This window comes from Macaca nemestrina, chromosome 12 (assembly GCF_043159975.1).
Source record: "Macaca nemestrina isolate mMacNem1 chromosome 12, mMacNem.hap1, whole genome shotgun sequence".
NCBI classification, from domain to species: Eukaryota; Metazoa; Chordata; class Mammalia; order Primates; family Cercopithecidae; genus Macaca; species Macaca nemestrina.
The window spans coordinates 92,244,851-92,268,343 of NC_092136.1; the positions used below are offsets into that span (position 1 = coordinate 92,244,851).

The 23,493-nt window shown below is 38.9% G+C and overlaps 1 protein-coding gene across 7 annotated transcripts in view; it reads left to right on the plus strand.

The window, feature by feature from the left end:
* The window catches only part of LOC105484363 (FAT atypical cadherin 3), a 695,427-nt gene that overhangs the window by 89,446 nt on the left and 582,488 nt on the right, over nt 1-23,493 (plus strand). The window contains exon 1 of one of the 7 annotated variants that reach the window (XM_011745894.3): nt 2,828-3,258. The exons of 5 other annotated variants lie outside the window; for them this stretch is intronic. The gene's annotated coding sequence lies outside the window, so the exon portion shown is untranslated. Of the gene's footprint in view, nt 1-2,827; nt 3,259-7,290; nt 7,472-23,493 lie in introns of those variants that run through there. One more of the 7 variants, XM_071075443.1, reaches the window with a different exon arrangement.

Here is a 23,493-nt window from a genome sequence, read left to right on the forward strand (position 1 = left end):
AGTCCATAGTGGTGCTCTTACTAGAGTCCCAGTGAAAGTAAAGGTGTATTCACTGTAAAGTTATTGTACCTTCAGTTTTAGTACCCTACCCCCCATGAGCCTCTTCCAAGTCTCTCCACTATATACATATACACACACACACACACATATATACACACACCCATATACATATATATACACACACATATATATACCTTGCTCTGTTGCCCTTGCACTGCTGGAAGGCAGTGGTGTGGTCATAGCTCACTGCATCTTCAGATTCCTAGGCTTAAGTGATCCTCCCTCCTTAGCCTCCTGAGTAGCTGGGACTACAGACATGTGCCAACATGTCTGGCTATTTTTTTTTTTTTAATTTTGTTTTTAGTAGAGTCAATTTCTCTGTGTTGCCCAGGCTGATCTCCAACTCCTGGACTCTAGTTATACTCCAACCTCAGCCTCCCAAGATGCTGAGATTACAGATATGAGCCACTGTGCCTGGCTTTCCACTTAAGTTTGAATTCATAATGTTATATACTTAAAGAGAGTCCTCCACATGGAATCAGCTTCAGGCATCCCCCCACCTGGGTCTGTTCCTGCTTAATGGGAATACTTTGCCTGAGGCAGTTCCATACAAGATAACACAGCCCGTTTACATCCTGGCTCATTTTCAAAACAGCACAGAAGAAAACATCATCTTGAAGCTGGAATAGAATATTTCAAAAGTTTTCCTTTGTTTAATTTGGCTCACTACCTGGCTAGGCAGAAATGCAATCCAATGAAACAAAAGTACATGGAAATGGAAAGCATTCTTGTATGCAGACTGAAATCGAGCACATTTAGTCAGAAGATCAGATTTGCCTCATCCACAAAGATCACTGTCCAGAGGAATACCCTTTGGTTACATGGAAGCGTCATTGCTTAGACTTTGCCTTGAAGCTGCAGCTGTAAACAGCATCTAATACTTGCAACCAGTGCTCCCAGCCCCTGCCACCACTTCATCCCGCTTCATTGTATCTCTCAGATAAGCTCACAGCCCAAGGTTCTTCAACCTTGTACAAGACCTCACAAGAAGAGGCAAATTTTGCATATGTAGAAATCTGTGTTAAATAAAATACAGGATCAAGCCAAGGAGCCTGAAATTTGGAGTTGGTGCTGACGGCCCCTCATTCCTGTCACTTACTAACTTTATTTCCCTCCTCAGCTTTTGTCATTGCCTAAAAATTCTTTAAACACAGGTTTTCATATGCTGTGATTTAACTCTTTAAAACCTTTAGTACCACATGGGAATTAGTAATCTCTTTCTTTATGAACATTTTTATTGAGCTTATTCTTATGGAAATTTGATCTTCAGTAATTTTATCAGAGGGATTTTTTTTTTCTTTTAACCAGATGTAAACCTATCTCTAGTAGCCCTGAACTTAACAGCAACATTTTCTCCTGGTCACACACTTCTGAAATTGGAGGATTAGTAGTACAATATAAGAAACATGGCACTCACTTTGAAGTTGCCTTCCAGGTTTTCACAGGAGTGTGTGTGTGTGTGTGTGCACGCGCGCGCATGTGCCATATGAATGCATGTGCTTTTTTGGAAAGTTCTATTGCCATCTCTTTCTTTCACAGGTTGGTTGAGTATCTGTGTTTTCAGAGTAAGCAGAGAACAGAATGTAGAAGTAGTTTGAAATTACAAATTAAACTAGTTGCACTAGGAATAAAATATTAGCGAATGAAGAGTTTGTTGGGAAAGCCTCACATGAGAATGGTTTCATTTTTTAGTTAATGAACTGCTGAAATATACCAATATTGCTTTGGATGTTGTTTTATCTCTGGGCTATGAAGAAAACCAATTGTTTGATTGTGAAATGAAATCAAAACCCGAGAAAAAACACTATTTTTAAGGAAGACTTACTATGAAAGTTATTGTGAGAACTAAGTCCTGTTTATATGAAAGTTATTGTGAGAACTAAGTCCTGTTTACCACAGAAGGTTAGTTAAAATGTATATGAGTCAATCATTTGCCAAAACACTAGAAGTGTGTTATGAAGAACCTAACAATCATTAGAGCCCCTTGTGAGTTAAGCCCAGAAAACCTCATGTGTAGAACAGCCCTCTGGACACCAAATACCTGAGGATATAGAAGAGATTATTTCATTGACTTCAAAACTTTATTAGATCTAAGGTTCCTAAATACGTTCAGCCAAGTCATGCCCTCTGTATCCTTTCTTAATGTCTGAAATGTGTGTGGCTCCCCCGCCCTACCCTCCCAATTTGGCTGTCAGTCTACAAAGGAAATAAAAAAAAATAGCAGACCCAGTTTCCAGGCTGTTTTGTTTTACAGAGATGCTAAAAGGCAGCTTATTTCATATTGATCATACCAGGGAACTAGCCAAGTATGGTGTTAATTGGGTCGTCTGGAATTCTACGCCCCGGGGACCAAAAGCTTTCTAGCAAGGAGGGGAATAAACCCACAGGCTGCATAAAAATGAAATCCAGGAGCCCACCATGTCCCGATTGCTGATTACTGGTGATTTGGCCAGCTCGTTTTGTATCCAGTTGCTTATTTCAATTAGCTTGTTTTGTGTTATGTTTCCCCACACCCCCCTTTCCTGCAAAGCTGTGAAGCCTTGTTTTGAAAACTGCTGCCCCAGAGTGCACCGGCTTGGCGGTCCTGTCCTCATTGTTCTAATGCTCATTCCATATGTGGGTCACATCCTAGTGCTCTCCCCCCAGCCCTCCCCTTCACTTCTCCAGCCATCTCTCCTTCCCTTCCCTGTCCATACATTGGTGCTTGCACTCTCGCGCTCTTTTACACTCACTCATGCACACACACACACACACACACACACACACACACACACACACACACACACACACTTTTCTCCTAAGAGGCACAGGTAGGGCAGATTCTTTCAGGAGCTTGCAAGCAGGATCATTCAAACTTAAAACGCTGGTTGCTGTGCATTTAGTTTATGGCAAACACTTCACCTTCAGGAAAGTAATTATTCTGCTCCTCTCCCTGTTTCTTTCCCACCCTTTGCCCTTTTCTCCTCTCTTCTTCAGGACAAAGGTTTTTAAGAAACTGAGATTGCCACTTCGTGAGGCCCTTCTTGTTACCCTGGTAGCTGGTATCTCAGACAGTGAATGAAGGATGGATCAGACAGGCTGGAGTTTTGATGCACAGTTCTTTGGGTACTGCAGGAGGAGCCCACTGAGAAATGTGCATGGCGGGCATGCCTGCTGAGTTTATTATGCTGGTTATCTGTCACTTATTCTGACTAAAAGGTAAGGGCTTCTGTAATTTGTTGCTTCAAAGAATTGGTACATTGTTCTCTTTCTAAGGCTTCCAACTAATTGGCTCTTGAGGGAAGATTGGAATGAGAGTTAGTGCTCAACTTCTGTAGCTTATCCTGTTAGATCTCTGTTTTTTTTTTTTTTTTTAATTTGTGAAGGAAAAATAATCTTGGCAATTTTATGACTATTGGTGGACTGTCTATTCACTTGTTTTCAAAGAAAAACAATAAAAACCACCCTTTGATTCATGATGTTTATTTTAATTTAAAACTTTTCATGGACCAGTAAAGAAATGTAGTGTATGTGTAGTCAACATTTTCAATGATTTCTGTAAACTTTGGGAATAGGAGTTGTGATATTATCCCAAGATAAGAATATTTTACTTTAACAGATTGCATTTTTACCGATTGAAAATTACAGTGCATTTTAGTAATCAGAGTGAGGAAAGTTAGAGACTATTTAAATGAAGTACAATAGTAACATTTACATTAATTGGTCAGTTACTGTAGTGTGGGTATACACATGTCGATAAATATACATTACTAATTATACTTCTTGTTTTCTGTATGCTTAGAGGAAAATTTTGTGTCTGTGCAGAATTGAAATATGAACTGAACCACAGGCAAAAGAATCTTAGTAATAAGAATTTTAGCAAAAGAATCTTAGCAGTAAGTACTTAGAAAATTATATAGATATTTTTATTTGTGTAAGTTTAAGAGACACAAGTGTAGTTTTGTAACATGGATATAATGTATATTGATGAACTGTGGGCTTTTAGTGTATTCATTACCTGAATACACTTTTCATTACCTGAAAAGTATGTGTGTGTGTATATGTGTGTGTGTGTGTGTATATGTATGTATATGTATATACATGTATATACACATACAAGTTACTGTAGTTGACAGGTAACACATGACCTGAAAATAACCTTTTTAAAGTTTTCACAACAATATTTATCTGACATGCTAAGCACTTTTTCTGTATCATGATGAGTAGTTTCATGGATAAATTTAGGTAATAGTTACTGGAAATAATCTGGTGCCACCAAGCAACTGTCTTGCAAGAGCCAGAGATTTTTTGAGTGTAGGGCACAACCACTCAAAAAATAGAATTTTTTTCTATTCTTTTTATTTTTTTTTAATTTTTATTTAAAATTTTTTTTGAGATGGAATCTCTGTCACATATGTGTATGTGTGTGTATGTACACACACACACGCACACACACATAAATATATACGTATCTTAAGGTTATGGTTTTAATCTGTCCTATTTAAAGTAATTACAACTAGACTTTCAGCTGCTTGTTATCGCTGGGAAAAATGTACCTTTGGTTAAGAAACATTTCAAAAACAGATTGCCCATCACTATGGAATTTATGCAGTTGGAAACCAACGGAGCTTTATTGAAAAAAATGATTACGTCTTATTTTCTTAAGCACTAGTGATTTACAAGGACCCTTTGGTAGTAGCATAGGATGTATTTTATTGGGGATGGAGATCCCTTTAATGATATTTTCTTTATGGCTGTTGTGCAAGGTTTGTGATGTGTGTTGCAATCTATCTCTATTTATCACTCTGTCTCATGAGCCATAAATGAAGGAAAGGTATATGTTGGGATACCCAATTTAAGTCACCTTATTTTATTTATTATGTTATAGAATTTGCTCCAAAGAGCATATGGGAAATGTTTTCTTCAAAAGGACATATTGATGCATCCACTTAAACAACCTAGGGATATCAGCAAAACAAATTGGGTTTCTTTCGTGGTAGACTTTGAGAAGAGACAAGAAGCAATCCAGGTGAAAGGAGGGTGACAGGAGGACGCTATCAGTAAAAGAGAAGACTGTTATTTTCTTGACCTTGGCTCAAAGGTTTCTATCAAGACTGCTGGAGATTGAATAGGTAGAGTAGGGCCCAGATTTAAAGTTGGTGTCTCTCCCACACCTGACCCTCATCCCAGTCCCTCACTGTCCAGTATCTTTGTCATTCAGTCCCCTTGGTTTAATATATCAGCAGGAGGGCTTTACCTTCTTTTCAAAATCAAAAGGAGATGGCACAGCATGGCTCATACCCATGAAAACCTTAAACGTTTCCCCTTCTACGTTTTATCCCAATCATCTACATTGAGTAAAAATAGCAAGAAAAAAAAAGCAAACAAACAGATATTTCGCCTTTATAATCGATTTTTCTTCTCTTCTAAGTTTTTGAACTTTGTTACCTTTCTAAAATGTTAACTGTATATATCCCGTACATAAAGTATAACAGTCTTAGGATACCTTTTGAGGTACAAAATCAGTGACTCTCAACCTGGGCATATTCAAAAGATTCCCTTAGTGGAGTGTTTGAATAATGCAGGCTCCAGCTACTGCCTACAGGAATTCGTGATTCTGGAGTCTACATTAGTGCTTGGTACATGGGAGTTGTTTAGTAATATTCACAGAATGTTACACAGTGAAAAGTTTTCACAGTAGTCTGACAGGACACAGTGGATAAGTGCATTGCAAAATCTTTTCAGCTTCCTCTTTAGTTGAATTTGGAGAAAGGAAATTCCCTCCCTCTATGCTTCCTACGTGTATATTAAGGAAGATGGGGCTTCTTTTGCAGAGGTTTCCAAGCCTCTGAAAGTAGATGAATCACCCTTGAAAGGCTAATAGAGCCCACTAATCATTTTGCACCACACAAAACAAATAGTGACTTCTGTATCAGTAATACTAGTAACAGCCGTCCTAGAAATTACTGTGAACATTAGTCCTGGGGCTCTCATGAACCTCAAAGTGATAAATGGAGAGAACACAGAAAATTGAAAACATTCTCTTTTTGTGTGTATATTTTAGGTGTATCTCGTCACTTGAGCCAGTAGGAGTGTGCTTCTTGGATAATAATATGGGTTTCCCAAACAACTTTTTTTTTTTTTTTTTTTTTTTTTTTTTTTGAGACGGAGTCTCGCTCTGTCGCCCAGGCTGGAGTGCAGTGGCCGGATCTCAGCTCACTGCAAGCTCCACCTCCTGGGTTTATGCCATTCTCCTGCCTCAGCCTCCCGAGTAGCTGGGACTACAGGCGCCTGCCACCTCGCCTGGCTAGTTTTTTGTATTTTTTAGTAGAGACGGGGTTTCACCATGTTAGCCAGGATGGTCTCCATCTCCTGACCTCGTGATCCACCTGTCTCGGCCTCCCAAAGTGCTGGGATTACAGGCTTGAGCCACCACGCCCGGCCTCAAACAACTCTTAAAGCATCTAGATCCATACATATCAGATACAAAACCATATCCATGGACCTGGAACTGGGCTGTGACCTAAGTGCTTGTTTTTCCCATCAAAACATCTCTTCTTTGGAACCTTCGCTAGTTTAGACTGCGTCTTGAAAATTTGTTAGTGTACCTGAAGCTATAGGGGCAAATTCTGGTGAAAACAAAACAAAACAAAACTCAAACAACATGCTAATATCTTAATATTATCTGTAATATGAGGACTTGAATTATGATAGCTGTTCTTTAAGTACTTCCAAGCTTTCTAATCTCTAAATTGTAATCTTTATAACTATAATCAATTCTTATTAAAGTCAGTTCTGCTATCACACTTGTTTTGAAAAGGCAAATTTGTTCCAAAGCAATTGATATACTCAAGACAAGCATAAAACAAATGCTGTATTTGCTTATGTATGATTTTCTCCCAGTAAAACACTAGGTGAATGCGGAAACTGTAGCCAGTTGAATGCCACATAGGAAAACCAAAAATGCACCCGTGTTTTGGGAGCCCCACCCATCCACATCCGGGACTACCAACTTTCTGTCTGATTTCAGAACACCCTTCTTCCACCACTTCACAATAACCCACAAACCTCATCCCTTAACCACATTTACTTCCACAGCAAATTCCAGTTTTTTTATATGATAATGTGCCATGTTTATTGTTGTATTTACATATTTCTCAACAGTTTAACACATGTAAAACTGTGCTACAATTTTTATTACATTTCTGCTTCTTTTTAACGTGTTACTGACAATATTTTTGATTGTTGTACCTCAAACTCATTTTTTGTTTTGTTTTGTTTTGTTTTGTTTTGTTTTGTTTTGTTTTGAGACAGAGTCTCACTCTGTCGCCCAGGCTGGAGTGCAGTGGCGCAATCTCGGCTCACTGCGACCTCCACCTCCCAGCTTCAAGCAATTCTCCTGCCTCAGGTTCCTGAGTAGCTTGGATTACAGGTATGCATCACCATGTTCAGCTAATTTTTGTATTTTTAGTAGAGACAGGGTTTCACCATGTTGGTCAGGCTGGTCTCGAACTCCTGACCTCGTGATCTGCCTGCCTCAGCCTCCCAAAGTGCTTGGATGACAGGCGTGGGCCACCGCACGTGACCTCAAACCTTATTTTTCCAGTAAGTCACTCGGTTTTTGTTGTGAGATTTTGCAGAGCACAAAGAATTTCAGCAATGCATACATTCTATTGGAGCAGAACTGACTGTATGGATTTTGGTATGATAAAATTCTCAGAGGCTAAGTGCCAAGGATATTTTGCATGCTCTAGCACTGTTTGTTATGAATGTGGTCAGCTTAGCCTATTTTCCCCTACTGTGTATTTTTTCAATGACTCTGTAGAACTGCCTCAGAAAAACCATTTTTCAAACCTTCAAACTTCAGGGAAAGTTGTGTGACAGTCTCAAAAGTGAAGACTACAAAAAGATAATCGATTAGATACTTGGTCCAATCCTAGGAATGAAGTTTTGTGGTTTTAGCTAATTGATAATTAAGGTCATTGGATCATTTGATTTTTAACAGATTCTAAGGTTCAGATGAGAACATGGAGATATACTTCTTCAGGTATGCAACTTAAACAAATACAAATTTGATAAATTTTATATTTGTAAAAAAAATATGAAGCCCCTCATTGCATGAAACAAGGAAAATGCTGGACTGGTTTGGTAGAAGGGAAAAAGAATTTTAATCTTCCGAACCAGTAGAGGGTAGGTGTATACTGTGGGCTTTTTTGTTTGCTTTTAGTATCTGCTTGTTATGGGTCTGGAAATTGGAGTTTGGGTTTTTGTTTCTGATTCTCCTCAGGGTTCTGACTTTTGGCCACAAGCAGTTACAGGCTGCCAGTACTCTGAGTATCCTCTTGCCACTTCCTGCCGGGCTAATGTTTATTTCACCACTGAACTTGCCTTCCAGAACCTTGCAGAAATTCTCCAGGGAACTGAATGTCACAAGACCTGAGTTTGAAGCCAGAATTGGGACCCTGGAGTTGTCCTAAGGCTCGTTTTTAGCTGTGTTATCTTGCAAACTACAGGGCCAAGCTTTTTTACCCTCAGTTGCCAAATGGAGATCTCCTCCCACTCCTTCACTAGAACTTTTCCTTTTAAAGCAGAACCATTTGAAACCTTTCTGGGCACAGCTGTGATAGGGAAGCTCACATGACCATGCTTTGAACTCAGCTGCTTGGGTATGTAGTATGGTGCCTTGGGTACGTGGCATGGTACCTTCGTAAGTCAGCTCAAGCCTATTTTACTCCTAAATATACATACAGTAATTTAATTACAACTTTCATGGGCTTCTGGTTGAAGAGAAGAAACATAAGAAACATTGATACTGAAATACACAAACAAGTTGGCAAGGAGGATAAAAATGATAATCCTGTGAATAACCTTGAGATTTTCCTAAGCAGATCTTCAAGCTGACATGATCAGGGTCCTTCTATAGCATATCAGGTGTTAAAAATGTAAAAAAACAGTGCCTACTAGGTCCAATTCGGCTCTTTATTTACTGAGATTAAAAATTATTCATACTCACTCTATGGTTATTTGTTGAGAAATACTTGCAAATCAAAGCCTGAAACCATGCAAATTACAAAAAAAAAGTGAAGTTTTTTGAGGACATGATGCAAACATTCCACTATAAGGTCACAAAGTTTACTGTTGACACAATATTGGTTAGTTAAACCTCAATGTGTATTTTAATATATGTTAGACCTAAAATAAGACCTGATATAGTGTTATTTTATATTTTTAAAATTTATTTGAAGACAATCATATCTCTATCTATCTATCTATCTATCTATCTATCTATCTATCTACAGAGAGAGAGAGAGAGACACTGACTCTGTTGCCCAGGCTGGAGCGCAGTGGCACAATCTCAGCTCATTGCAACCATTGCCTTTTAGGCTTAAGCGATCCTCCCGCCTCGGCCTCCCGAGTAGCTTAGACTACAGTCATACATCACCACACCTAGCTAAATTTTGTTTTTTGTAGAGACAGGGTTTCTCCATGTTGCCCAGGCTGGTGTCAAACTTCCAGTCTCAAGTGATCCACCCACCTCGGCCTCCCAAAGTGCTGGGATCATAGATGTGAGCCACCATGCCTGCTCCAATCATAATTTTTGAGTAAAATAAATTTAAAGTAAATTAAACAGCATATATTACTTATTCAAAGGGGAAAGGTTGAAATTTGTCTTCATACATAATGAATATTATTAAAATTGTATTAAATGAACTTTCTGATAAAATCTTTAATAATGCATTGATCTCAAGTGAAATGCTTTATTTTAAATCTCTTATATACCATGCAAAAATGATTAAATCATTAAAAGATTTCCTAAGGGATTTCCAGTGATTATATGTTTTGGTGAAAAAAAGGATTCAAAAGTAAAAAGTGAATAGAAAATACTAGGCTCAAATATCACCCAGGTCCTCTGTGGAGTCTACAGCTCTCTGACATGCCTTGAGCAAAGCAGAACTAGGGATAAAAAGAGGAGTAGGGGGACCAGCTTACTTAGGAAGTATAAAGAAGACACTCCACTTGGAGTGCAGTAAATACAGAAGGTTTCCTTTCACTGCAAAGGAGTGAGATTTCAGTACTCAGACACAATCTGTGCCGTAAGATAACGTGCTTGTTGGCAGGAGTATAACTGTTGGTTGTCGAAGAAATATATACAAAATGCATATTTAACAGTTGCTTTGATTAAAAAAAACTAATCTAAATGTCTGTTTTTCTGTTGACAATGGTTCTCCTAATGGCATGCCAAAAATATATACCCCCAGCTATCCATGCTTAACGAGTTGAATTGGAGATGGATTACCTCTTGAGTACCCCACAATTGACTGCTTCAGTTAGTCCTGGCAAATTATACAGCCAAATTGTCTATCTATTTTCTAATATATCAGCAAAATTAAGCTTAAAAATGCATACAAAAATAAATTGCTGCTGGAATTGCATGATGCCCACCTTTTCTTTGTGTTGAGGAAAAAAGTATGATTAAATCACACTTTGGAATCATTCTATTTCAGTCAACTCTATTTTGATTCTAGGTCTGGTTTAGGGAAAGTCTGTGAGACCTTTAGCCCCTGGGTATTGAGCTGAGTAAACTATTTAATAGCCACTTTGTAGCTTTCAGTCAATGATTTTCCACATTCCAATCTTTCTCGACTTTGGAGCCAGCCTTTTTGGGAAAACGGAGACCCATGGTTTCATTTCAACAAAGAAGTAATAACCAGCACACCAACATGGCACAAGTATACATATGTAACAAACCTGCATATTATGCACATGTACCCTAGAACTTAAAGTATAATAAGAATTTAAAAAAAAAAAAAAAAAAAGGAATAACCAGTCATGGAATGTATTGGCTGTGCCATCAAGGCGGTGGCCGATGAGGATTTGGGGACTTCAGGACTGATGATTCTGAATCTTGACATGTCATTAGACTCACTGCAATATGGCCAAAATTTTGAGTGTCCTGGTTACTTAAGGCTACAGGCAAGAATTATTTTGAGTGCAGTCGTCAGAATTAAAAATAAAGGAAAGAATGACTGACTGACTGACTGACTGACTGAGTGACTGAAGAAAACCAGGACATGGATGATTAAAATACTTCTCTCCTCTCCCTGCAAACATGTGGACAGGGAGATTCCATGTAAACTCTTTCCCTCTTTTAATCATATTCTTTTGTTCTAAGGAGTATTTAGATTTTTTTGCTCCAGTGGAAGTTCTTTCAGTTTTACCTACTACAGCTGAGTGATTGCAGATTGGTAATTTTGCTTGAAAACCGAAAGATTTGGTTGTTTCCATTTCATTAGCATCAGAAAGGGGGGTTGTCTAAAGTGCTGGCCAGGGTAGCCTTGCAGAAGGAGGCAGGGTTGGTTTGGTAGGGAGAAAAGATCGTTCTTTGGAAATGTATAGAACTGGCTGTGCAAAAAATAAATAAAGCCATGCTCTAAGGTATTGCTGAATATCAAGTTCTCTTTCCTGGGTTGGAGTAAAGTCTATTGCAGGTATATATGGCTTTTTCTTGGTTGTCAGTAAGTGTATGCTGGAGACTAAATAGTGATGCCTGGTGCTTTTATAGCATTCACACTTTTTCAAAGGTGTTTTCTACCTTTAAACTCCTAGAGTTACATGATATATAGGAGACATAGGGGAAGGAAGAGTTCTGGCCAGGATCAGAAGAGGGGGCACTGGTGTAATCATTATTCTGAACTGGCTGGTCTTGAGCAGTTTTCCCCAAAGTGGCCTCAGCCCTATCAAGCTTTCAGATATAGGGCCTTGATTCTAATAGTCCTTATTTTTTTATTTGCATTTATTCAGTACAGAAGTCCCCAGTTGTGATGGAACTTTGCCCACAGTGACAGGAGGGAGTTATTCTCAATCTTCTGACACTTCTAGGTTGCTTTTTTCTTTAGCAGAAATCATATGTCTTTACTCTGAAATTATATGTCTTTACTCTGAAAACATTTTGTAAAGTACTTCATAAAGTATTTTGTAAAGTACTTTGCAGACTCCAACTCCATGGTGTAGAGGAGACATCATATCATAGCGTGGATTTCTAGAAAGGAGTAGACGGATAAATAGACAGGTGATGTAGCAGCCTTGATATCCCATCCCATAGTGACCTAGTGGTGAAGCAGGAAGCAATCAGCTTCACGCTCTTTGGAGAAGAGGAAAAGTTGTGATTTTCCTTTTCTATGGGAAAAGAACCCGAAAAAAGAAGATAGGGCCTTTTGTGCCTCCAATTTCTTTTTTCACATAGTCATTTCAAAGCATTCTCTCATTTTTATAGCTCATACAGTCCTGGGAGTTAGCAATGGTAGTATGTTTTGAAGATAAATGATACTCAGAAGGGAGAGGTAATAGGGAGAGTTCTAATTCAGTGAGGTTTGTACTGTAAAGTATGTATGGTTTGAGCACCAGCATCCTCCTCCTTTTCAGACTATTTAGCCCTAATTACTTATTTCCCTTTTGCTCCCTACACTCCTAGGAGATCAACTCCTTGAAGAAAAACTCCAGCTTATGGAAATAAATATTTTTGCTCAGAGGAGACACGAATCATAGTTTTTTGGAGTTGAAATACCCATAAGAGTAAAAGCATTGTTTTTCTTAAATATATTCAATACTACTGACCAATCCACAGGTCTTTCCTGAATTAACACAGACGTTAAAAAGTTGAAGTTTAATGCTTGGGGAAGATACTGGGAGAACTGGTAGGCAAAATCTTGCTTTGAGACACTGGCCACGGAGGGTGTTTTGGTAGATAGTACAGGCAGACCCTGTGACACAAATGCTGGATTCTGCAACTGCATGTGCTGAGTGCAGTAGAGAGTCCATGTGCTGAATGTGGAATTCACACATTCATTTATTCTCAACTATTTATGGGGCCTATTCTATGTGCAATGAACACAACAAACATCCTCCCCTCATGGAACCTTCTTGTGGGAGAGCTTTGATCATTTGCTTATATGCATGCACTCATACACAATCTAAACAACAACAACAACAACAAAAAAGCCCAAGTGATTACTGGACATCTCTATGAAAGGCACTGAGCAATAAAATGGCAAGCAAGAGTCTTTTCCCCTAGAGTAATCAGTGTGTTTCACAATTAAGAGGTAAAATATCACAAAAGTCTTCCCCTACGTTTGCGTGTGGTTTTCTTTCATTGCTCAAGTTGACTGGGATATAATTGGTGGATACTCTTGAATGAGTCAAAGTGGCAAGCAGTGGACAATATGTGTTCAACAGATAACACTGAATGATGGGAAAGATACAAAGTGGTAGAATTCAAACATTTTTTGGTTGCCCAAGATTTAAGGCAACAATAAACCACTTTTTCTTCAACTCATGTTTTAAAAAGTCGTTATAAACTACTTTAATCTCTGTGTGTTCAGTAAGTTTAATAGTGTGAATCTTCCTTTCATCAGCTCCAACAACAGTGATGCATTTTATGTCCTGTGCAAAGTGTTGCTGATAGAAAAATGGGTGAGACATAGTTCCTACCCTTAAGGAGCATGTAACGTTGAGGATTTGAAGTATTATGGGAATCTGCTTCTAAAAGTAATTTTTTCCTATATAGTTTTGTAGATGCATGTTTAGGAGATAAGGAAAACTGAGCTATGAATATGAAATGCCCAGTATAAATACAGGCAATGCTCTTGCCATTTCTAATCAAGTAAATATAAAAATGATATTCTGAGAATGCTTATACTGGTGTTTTTCAAACTGTATTCAGTGAAAACAGGTGAATAGTTATGGGAGAGGAGTAGGGATGAGGAAGACAGAAGGAGTTTTTATGGTCAAATCAGTTTGTCAAACACTGGGTAAAGGAAGTAAGCAGGTTTTTCTTATGCATGCTTCTCCCAAAACTTTAATTTGCTAGTGTGCGTTGTGACACTCCAGGATGGGTTATTGCAGTAGTTCCCAAATTTAGCATCATAATCACAAAGTGCTGGGCTCCAGAGACTCACTGAATCAAAACTCTGGCAGCTGAGAACTGGGGATTTTCATTTATTAGGTTGGTGCAAAAGTAATTGCGGTTTTTACAAAGAGTAATGGCAAAAACTGCAATTATTTTTGTACCAACCTAACAAAACACATTTGGGAGATTACTTTTAGGTAGTCTTAATTACTTTTAGGCAGAGTCAGTTTATTTCAGCACTGGTCCCAGGTACCATTGACATGCAGGAAGGAGCCCTCCCTGATTTGCATAACAGTAGAACATCCTTTATCCAAGAAATGCGTATTGACATTTATGGAACTAACAGTTTGGAAATGCTGGCCCATGCATTCTTTTACTGAAGGTCTAAAGAAAAAAAACTGATAGTTAACAAGTTCACTAGTTTGGGACTTTACTCTGAGTTGATGTATATTTTGTGTGTAGTGGTTAAGATAGCACTAAGGATCTAATTCATTTTTTTGAACCCACATTGATGGTTATTTATTATTTTTAAAGTAGTGCTTATGGCTGGGTGCAGTAGCTCATTGTAATCTGAGCACTGGGAGGGCAAGGTGGGTGGATCACCTGAGGTCAGGAGTTTGAGACCAACCTGACCAACATGTGAAACCCCATCTCTACTAAATACAAAAAAAATTAGCTGGGCATGGTGGCGCATACCTGCAATCCCAGCTACTTGGGAGGCTGAGGCAGGAGAATCACTTGAACCCGGGAGGCAGAAGTTGCAGTGAGCTGAGATTGTGCCATTGCACTCCAGCCTGGGCCATGGAGCGAAACTCCGTCTGAAAAAAAATAAAAAAAAAAAGAAAATGGTACTTTATTTATATTGTCCTTAGACCATTTTCCTCCTTTTTTCAGTTAATATTCCCTCATAGTTTGAATGTAATTTATAGTAAACTTTTCTTTGTTCTCTCACTTTCCTGGAGAATAATGCTTAAAGTTGTTAGATATATAAAACTCAAATTCCTAGAGATAGAAAATTGTATAATTAGGGTAAATTTGATAAGGTGTTGGCATGAAATAAGATAACTCTTTAAAGAGAGAAGAGAGTGAAGGATCTTATTTATAAGAAGAATTCTTGGTTGTTTTTAGGTCTGTACTCTAGATTATTAATTTATTCTGAGAGGGGTTACAGTGGCATAATTAAGATGATCTAATTAGACAAAAAAATTTACTGATCCTGAAAACAGATCACTTTCCTGAGAAGAAAAGAAAAAAAAAATTGGAAAAACCTTCAAAGAGGTTTGCCTTTCTCTTCATAAACACTGTTATGCAGCATTTCAGAGCAAACTACAGAGCTGGGCTTGGGCAGTTAAATCCTGACTTTGTGGTTTTGTGTAGACCTGGGGGGGGGAGCAGCTGTATCTTGAGTGGAGATAATAACCTCTAATGGTAACCCCAGACACAGCTATTAGTGTCAGATTAAATCTAAATGCAACCTGCTTTTCCTTTGGAATATTCTCTGTGGTAAACTGTTTTTCGTAAACTCCTATTTGAGTCTCTGCTCACTTTCTTTGTTTCAAGAGAGTATAAACCAGATCAGGGTGATTGCTCAAGTGAATGTGGCTGAGGCTCAATGCCATGAACATTGAGATTATAGGTGCATGAAAGGGCTTTGAAAATTTGTGTATAGTCATCATTGAAGACCTTGATTGCTGAAAATCAGACTCTGGTTAGATGTAGGCCTTGTCTTAAGGTCCAAGAAGAAAACATAAATGCAAGATAATGAAGTACCATACCAATACAGCCCTACCTTGGAGATAGTGTGGATTCAGGTCCAGACTATCACAATGAAGTGAAAATAGAAATAAAGCAAATCATGCAAATTTTTTGGTTTCCCAGTACATATGAAAGTAAGGTTTACACTGTAACCTATTAAGAATACAATAGCATTATGCCTTATCAAATGTACATACCTTAATTAAAAATTACTTTATTGCTAAAAAAATGCTAAAGGTCATCTGAGCCTTCAGTGAGTCACCATGTTTCTGCTGGTGGAGGGTCTTGCCTCGATGCTGATGGCTGCTGCTGATTAATCAGAGTGATGTTTTTTGAAGGTTGGGGTGGCTGAGGCAGTTTCCTAAAAGAGGACGGCAATGAAATTTTCCTCATTGACTCTTCCTTTCATGGAAGATTCCTCTGTAGCATGCGATGCTGTTTGATAGCATTTTACCTACAGCAGAACTTTCCAAATTGGAGTCAGTCCTTTCAAACTCTGCTGCTGCTTTATTAACGAAGTTTATGGAATACTCCTAAGTAATTGGTTCTTGTTTCAACAAAGTTCACAGTCTCTTCACCAGGAATAGATTATATCTGAAGAAATCACTTTATTTGGTCATACTGAAGAAACAACTTCTCATCTGTTCAAGTTTTATCATGAGATTGCAGCAACTCAGTCACATCTTCCGGTTCCACTTGTGATTCTAGTTCTCTTGCTATTCCCACCACATCTGCAGTGACTTCCTCCTCTCAAGTCTTGAGCCCCTTAAAATCACGCATGAGGTTTACAATTAACTTTTTCCAAACTCCTGTTAATGTTGATATTTTGACCTCCTCACAAGGATTACAAATCATGTTAATGACCTCTAGAATGATGATTTTGTTTTCCAAAAAAGTTTCAATTTACTTTGCTCAGATTCATCGGAGGAATTCCTATATATGGCAACTATAGCCATTTGAAAGGAATTTCTTAAATAGTAAGACTTGAAGGTTTCAATTACTGCTTGATCCATGGGCTGCATAGTGGAAGTTGTGTTAGCAGGCAGAAGACTCATTAATCTCCTTGTATATGTCCATCAGAGCTCTTGAGTGACCAGGTACATTGTTAATGTGCAGTAATATATACACGTGTACATGTATGTGTGTGTGTGTGTGTGTGTGTGTGTGTATTTGAAACAGGGTCTTGCTCTGTCATCCAGGCTGGAGTGCAATGGTATGATCATGACTCTTGAGCCTCTGCCTCCCAGGCTCAAGCAGTCCTCCCACCACAGACTCCCAGGTAGCTGGGACAACAAGTGCATGTCACCATGCCTGGCTAATTTTTTAATTTTTATTTTTGTAGAAACAGGATCTTTCTATGTTGCCCAGGCTGATCTCAAACTCCTAAGTTCAAGTGATCCCCCCATGTTGACCTCCCAAAGTACTGGGATTATAGGCAAAAGCCACTGCACCTGGCACAGTTAATACTTTCAAGGGAATCTTTTTTTCTTTCTTTCTTTCTTTTTTCTGAGCAGTAGGTCTCAACAATGAGCTTAAAATATTCAGTAAACTCTGCTATAAACAGATGTGCTGTCACCCAGGCTTTGTTCTATCGACAGTGCACAAGCAGAGTAGATTTACCATAATTCTTAAGGGCCCTAGATTTTCAGAATGATAAATGATCAGTGCCTTCAGCTTAAAGTCACCAGCTGCATCAGCCCCTAATGAGAGTTCGCCTGTCTTTTGAAGCTTTGAAGTCTGGCATTGACTCTTTTCTAGTTATGAAAGCGTCTTCTTCCAATAGAAGGCTGTTTGGTCTACAGATGAAACTGATTTTTTAAATCAGTTACTTCAGCACTTGCTGCTTCATCTTGCACTGTTATGTTATAGAGATGGCTTCTTTTCCTAAACCTCATGAATCAACTTCTGCTAGCTTCATATTTTCTTGTGCAGCTTCCTGAACCCTCTCAGCCTTCATAGAATTGAACAAAGTTAGGGCCTTGCTCTGGATTAGACTTTGGCTTAAGGGAATGTTGTGGCTGGTTTGGTCTTCTGTTCAGACCACTAAAACCTTTTCCATATCAGCAATAAGGCTGTTTTGTTTTCTTATCATTCATGTGTTCACCAGAGTAGCACTTATAATTTCCTGCAAGAACTTTTTCTTTTCACTCACAACTTGGCTAACTGATGCAAGAGGCCTAGCTTTCAACAGGTCTTGGCTTTTGACATGCCTTCCTCGCTAAGCTTAATTGTTTCTAGCTTTTGATTTAAAATGAGAGATGTGTGACTCTTCCTTTCACTTGAACACTTAGAGGACATTGTAGGGTTATTAATTGGCTGAATTTCAATATTGCCATGTGTCAGGGAATAGGGAAGCCTGAGGAGAGGGAGAGGGATGAGAATGGCTTACTGGTAGAGCAGTTAGAACACAGTACTTATCAATTAAGTTTGCATTCTTATATGGGTGTGGTTCATGGGACCCCAAGACAATTACAGTAGTAACAGAGATCACTGATCACAGACCATCCTAACAGATATAATATGAAAAAGTTTGAAATATCGTATTACTGAAATGTGACATAAAGACATGAAGTGAGAATATGCTGCTGGAAAAATGGCGCCTATAGACTTGCTCAAAGCAGGGTTGCTGCAGATCTTCAATTTAGAAAAAATACATAATCTGCAGAGTACAATAAAGTGAAGTGCAATAACGTGAGATATGCCTGTCCATGAATGGTGGCATCAAATCTATTTCATGGCTATTATCATTAAAGATACAATGATGAAAAGATCAATTACTGCTGAAGTTTCTGCAAATTGGAACTCTGTATATTCACCAGAGGACTTCACTGAAGACTGACACCAGGAATTTGAGGATGGATTCTAGCAGAGATATTCTAGGACCAGAACCTTTAATCTGATTGCATTTAAAAACCGTTTCAAACATGCTAGTTAAATTATGTCAAGTCTTTGGGGAGATATCTCTGGAATCTGAACATTCTCTGGGGATTGTTGTTTGACATGTGGAGCAGGTGAGACTCATACAGCATGTGAAGTCATTAAGGTACAATTATGACAAGCTTGACTTGATCCTTTCTGATTTGCCTGCCAGGCTTGACAGCTCCAAACAGTTGGTGGGGACCTGAAGACACCACTTCACTTCTCTGGTTCCTTACAGCACAAACAGTGAATATATTCTGCTCCCTTTGGCTAGAGCTACGTGAAAGAAATTTTTGCTGAGAAAGTGTAGAAAGCCCTTAGGTTGATAGTTGCTATTAAGTTAGAAACTTTGGCCCTATTATCAGTGACTCCCTAGGTGTACACAATAACAGTTTGTTGTTGTTGTTGTTTGTCTTTACCTTAGTCTTCTTCCTCTTCATTTTTTTTAAACTCCATTTTAAAACTGTGTTTTAATTGCAGGTAGATGTTTTCTCATGCTGTCAGGCAACTCCTTACTTTAGCCCTCATTTGACATGTGGCTAAAATTGGCCTGTGCTTTTGGAATGCAGGACTTTGGCATGTCTGCAGCAGCTTGAGTGACATAGATTAAGGGCCATTCTTCTTTTTCTGAGATGGAGTCTCGCTCTGTCGCCAGGCTGGAGTGCAGTGGTGTGATCTCGGCTCACTTCAACCTCTGCCTCCCGAGTTCAAGTGATTCTCCTGCCTCAGCCTCCTAAGTAGCTGGGACTACAGGCATGCACCACAATGCCCAGCGAATTTTTGTATTTTTAGTAGAGACAGGGTTTCACCATATTGGCCAGGATGGTCTCGATTTCTTGACCTCGTGATCTGCCCGCCTTAGCCTCCCAAAGTGCTGGGATTACAGGCATGAGTCACCGTACCTGGCCGGGCCATTCTTTATTTGGGGGGACGTATACATTTCTTTTATGCATTATTAAGCCCTTTTAGCTTATGGTCTTGCTCTCAAGCCATATCCATGTTGGCGAGAAAGTTTAAAACACACAGTAGTTCTTGAGTAGGCAACATAATATTGCGGACAACCAGTACTGAACTCCAGAGCCATGGAGGCTCCATCATATACTAGCTATGTGATTCTGAGCAAGTAGTTTTTCTTTGAAGCCTCAGTTTACCCATCTGCTGAAATGTGAAAAGTGGCTAATTAAACCTACCTCACAGAGTTGTCTTAAGTGAAATGGCATGGGGTTGGACATATTTGCGCTCTAAAGAAATGTGATGTTATTTCAGCAATACCAGGGTAATGAATATTGTGTTGGCAAAAACAATCCTGTACAATACTGCAGACTTCAGGCTAGGTTTTATGCACACTGTCTTCTGAATTAAAGGAATTAAAAACCAGGGAAACAGTTGATTCTAATCCTTCTAATCTCCTTCCGTGTGAATGAAACACACTTAATGTCTGTATTACTTATTGGATGCAGTAGACAAAGAAGGAAGCATTTCAACCAGCCATCTACCTGCCGAAAAGCCCAGCCTTTCCTTTAGGACAACATCTCTTCCTTTCATTGCCTCCATCAGGATGGTTATGGGTGATGGTAGATATGATAGATGTGATGATGTTAGACCTTATTTGACCATGGCTGGCTCTCCACCAAAGGACATCAAATAAATAAGCATAAAGCCTGTTGCTCCTAACCTACTCTGCTGGGACCAGGCGCAGTCCACTAGTGTATTCTCCTTGTACAGTCTGGAGGAACCCAGACTCTATCCCTGCTTCATCAGAAACTGGAGGCTTATTTTCTATTGGCTATTTACTCTCAAGACTTAGAAATAGGGACCTATATTGACCCAATTGTTATTTAGATTACTGAGTAAAAGTATAATAATTCTTTAATAATTCTGGGGACTGAAGCTTTCTGGAGTCAGCATTCACTGGCCCAGTGCAAAGTAACTGCTTTTTTATCCTACTATTGCACTTGAGAGGCAACTTGAAATTTCCTTTCCATCACTCAGTCACTTTTCAAGGGGAAATAGGAATAATCAGAATTTTAAGATATTCTGTATGCAGTATACGTACATTTTAAATAATATTTATTAAAAGACATGGAGTTACTTTTGCTTATCATGCAACTTGTTACTGAATTTTTCTTTCTTTTTTGTCTGTGTTGAAAAGAAAAAGGTGGAAGAAAAAGACTTATGTAGGCTTCCTATTAAAAGGCACCTGGACTGAATAGAAGATTCCCTTTTATTTTATTTTTTTCTACTTGCAAAGCCAAGAGTCAGAGCCATGGAATCAGAGAATTCAAGTTTCTTTATAGTTCAAGCAGAGTGAAGCAGGGAATGGACAGAAATAGGTCATATTGTGATTGCAAAACTAGGACAATGAGGAGTTTCTTGGAGGGCTCAAGCTCTGATGGATTCTTATTTTGGGGCAGAGCATTTCAGAAAATTCAGAAGCCAAGAGATATAGTATATGGCAGCCTTTAAAATATTTTAAAAACACTTACTAGTCTGCATGTTCTTTTCTTGTAAAAAGAAGTTAAATGATCTGTTTTCTTTAATCACTTGTCAAGACAGTGGCTTTCTCCAGGATTATAAGACAGTGTGTTAAATGTATCTCTCCCATTGCTTGTAGTCCTTGAATGATTTTCAGACATCATTGACTCCACACATGTTTAAAACAGAGAGTCAGTAGCAGTAACCCTTTCAGTAGCTGAAAGCTCCGGGTCCCAACCACTGGGTCTGCCAATAAGTAGCCATTTGGCGGTGACTCTGAGGAAGTCACTTAACCCAAGAGAGTTCTCACCAATAAAACAAGGGGGCTAGCTGGCCTCTTTAACTTGTAAAATGAGTATGGCATTCTCACTTTGGAGTGCGGTTTCAAGGTAATCTTGGAATTCTTGGATTATTGCTCTTGGTCTAAACAGTTACAGAAAGATGGAGAGAGAAGAGGTAGAAATTTCCATGAGTCCTTGTGTCTACCTTTCTTTTTCTCTTTCCAACAAGAAGATAGGGTGGTGCCCATGGAGGCTATGATTTTCAGTCTTGCAGACAGCTCTGGGAGTTGCTTGGGCCCCAGTTCCCATCTTGTTCTTGCTCTTCGTCCATTTAGGATTTGAATATCTTTCTCATTCCTTTTTCTTCTCAGTTCTGCCTGGATATTGAGTGCTTTTGACTCCCATACCTCACCCACTCTTGCCCTCCTGCTTCCAAATGCAACTCCCTACCTCCTGTCAACTCCTCCACTCTGAACACAAAACCATACTTAACTAGTTGCCAGATTATTTGATTAAAGCAGTAGAAGCTAGGATGACAAATGATGCTATACTTCAGGGATATTTGCATTTTTAACATCTGGTCCTCCTGAAAGGGATCCCCAGTTGGTGAAATCTGTAGAGGAGATAAGAATAACTGAAATGCTTTTGTTCTGTACAAAAGGCTTCTTGTTGATCATTGAGTTTTGTGTAATCATCGTACAAGGCAAATTAACTAAGTAGTGATATCCTCTGGGTATTTTGTTTTACAGCTGAACGTCAGGGGTGAATCAGAAATTGTTCAGGGTTATCTGCCTAGACAGTAACAGAGAAAGAACTTGCACTCAAGTCTTTCCATCTAATGCTCTGGCTTCTGTAAGAGCCACCACTTCACAAGTGCCACCTCACAAGACACAAGCCATGTGTATAGGGGACATAATGACTTTAGAAGTTGACCACTAAGTTAGATGTAATTCAAATCTGTGTGCCCCCAGGTTTGCAGCCATAAAACATCTATTACCACCTTTTTGACTTTCCCCATATTTAAAAAATGGATTCAGTGAAGACAGAGGTGATGAATTGTGTGGCATAGAGAAGTGGGGGTATTCTAAACTGTGACTTCAGCTTTGTCCACCTGGGGAGGGAGGTGGGGTGACGTGACAGTGAGGACAGTTCAGTGGGGTAAAGCACTAGGCCACCATCGACTTTGAGGCTTTAAAAGACTGTTTACATTATCAGATTGTAAATAATTGCTTAAAAACCTTCAAACAATAAAGAAGAATATGAAATAAAATATAAAATCTTTCACTATTCTAATCCCTCTTCTTTTGAGTTATTTTTGAGTGTGTACTCATCCAGACCTTTTTTTTTTTTTCAATACCATACAAAAATTGGTGCTATAGTTTCTGCATGCCTCTTTTGCTAGGTACTACATGTGGGGGTGCTATGGTCCACTCCAAACCTCATGTTGAAATTTGATCCTAATGTTGGAGGTGAGGCTTAATAGGAAACCTTTGGATCATGGGGGCAGATCACTCTTGAAAAGATTAATGCCCTCCCTCGAGGTGAGTAAGGGCTTGCTCTGTTTTTTTCTAGGGGAGCTGGCAGTTAAAAAGAGCTTGGCACCTCCCCTTTTGCTCTCTTGCTTCCTCTCCTGCCGGGTGATCTCTGCACACGCTGGCTCCCCTTCCCTTTCCATAGTGAGTAGAAGCAGCCTGAGGCCTTCACCTGATACAGATGCCAGCATCATGCTTCTTGTACAGCCTGCAGAACACTGAGCCAAATGAACTTCTTTCCTTTATCAAGTACCCAGCCTCAAGTAGGCTGTAAATTAAGTTTATATTCCCCTAGTTATGTGGAATATGTACATCTTTTTATAGAATTTTTTTTTCTCTTTGTGAAGACACACTACTGTGAAGGGGTAGTTCCTATCCTTGTCCTAATTTTTTTTAAGCTATTTGTGTTCCACTTAGTTTTTATTTAATAAGAGCTCTTTATTTATTAGGGACCTTAGCTCTTTGTTATATATGTTGAAAAGGCTTTTTCCTAGTTTGTCTTTTAATTTTGTTTGCAGTATGTTTTTCTGCTCAGAGCGTTTTATTTTATATGTATCCAAATCTGTTAATATTTTTCTTTATGGCT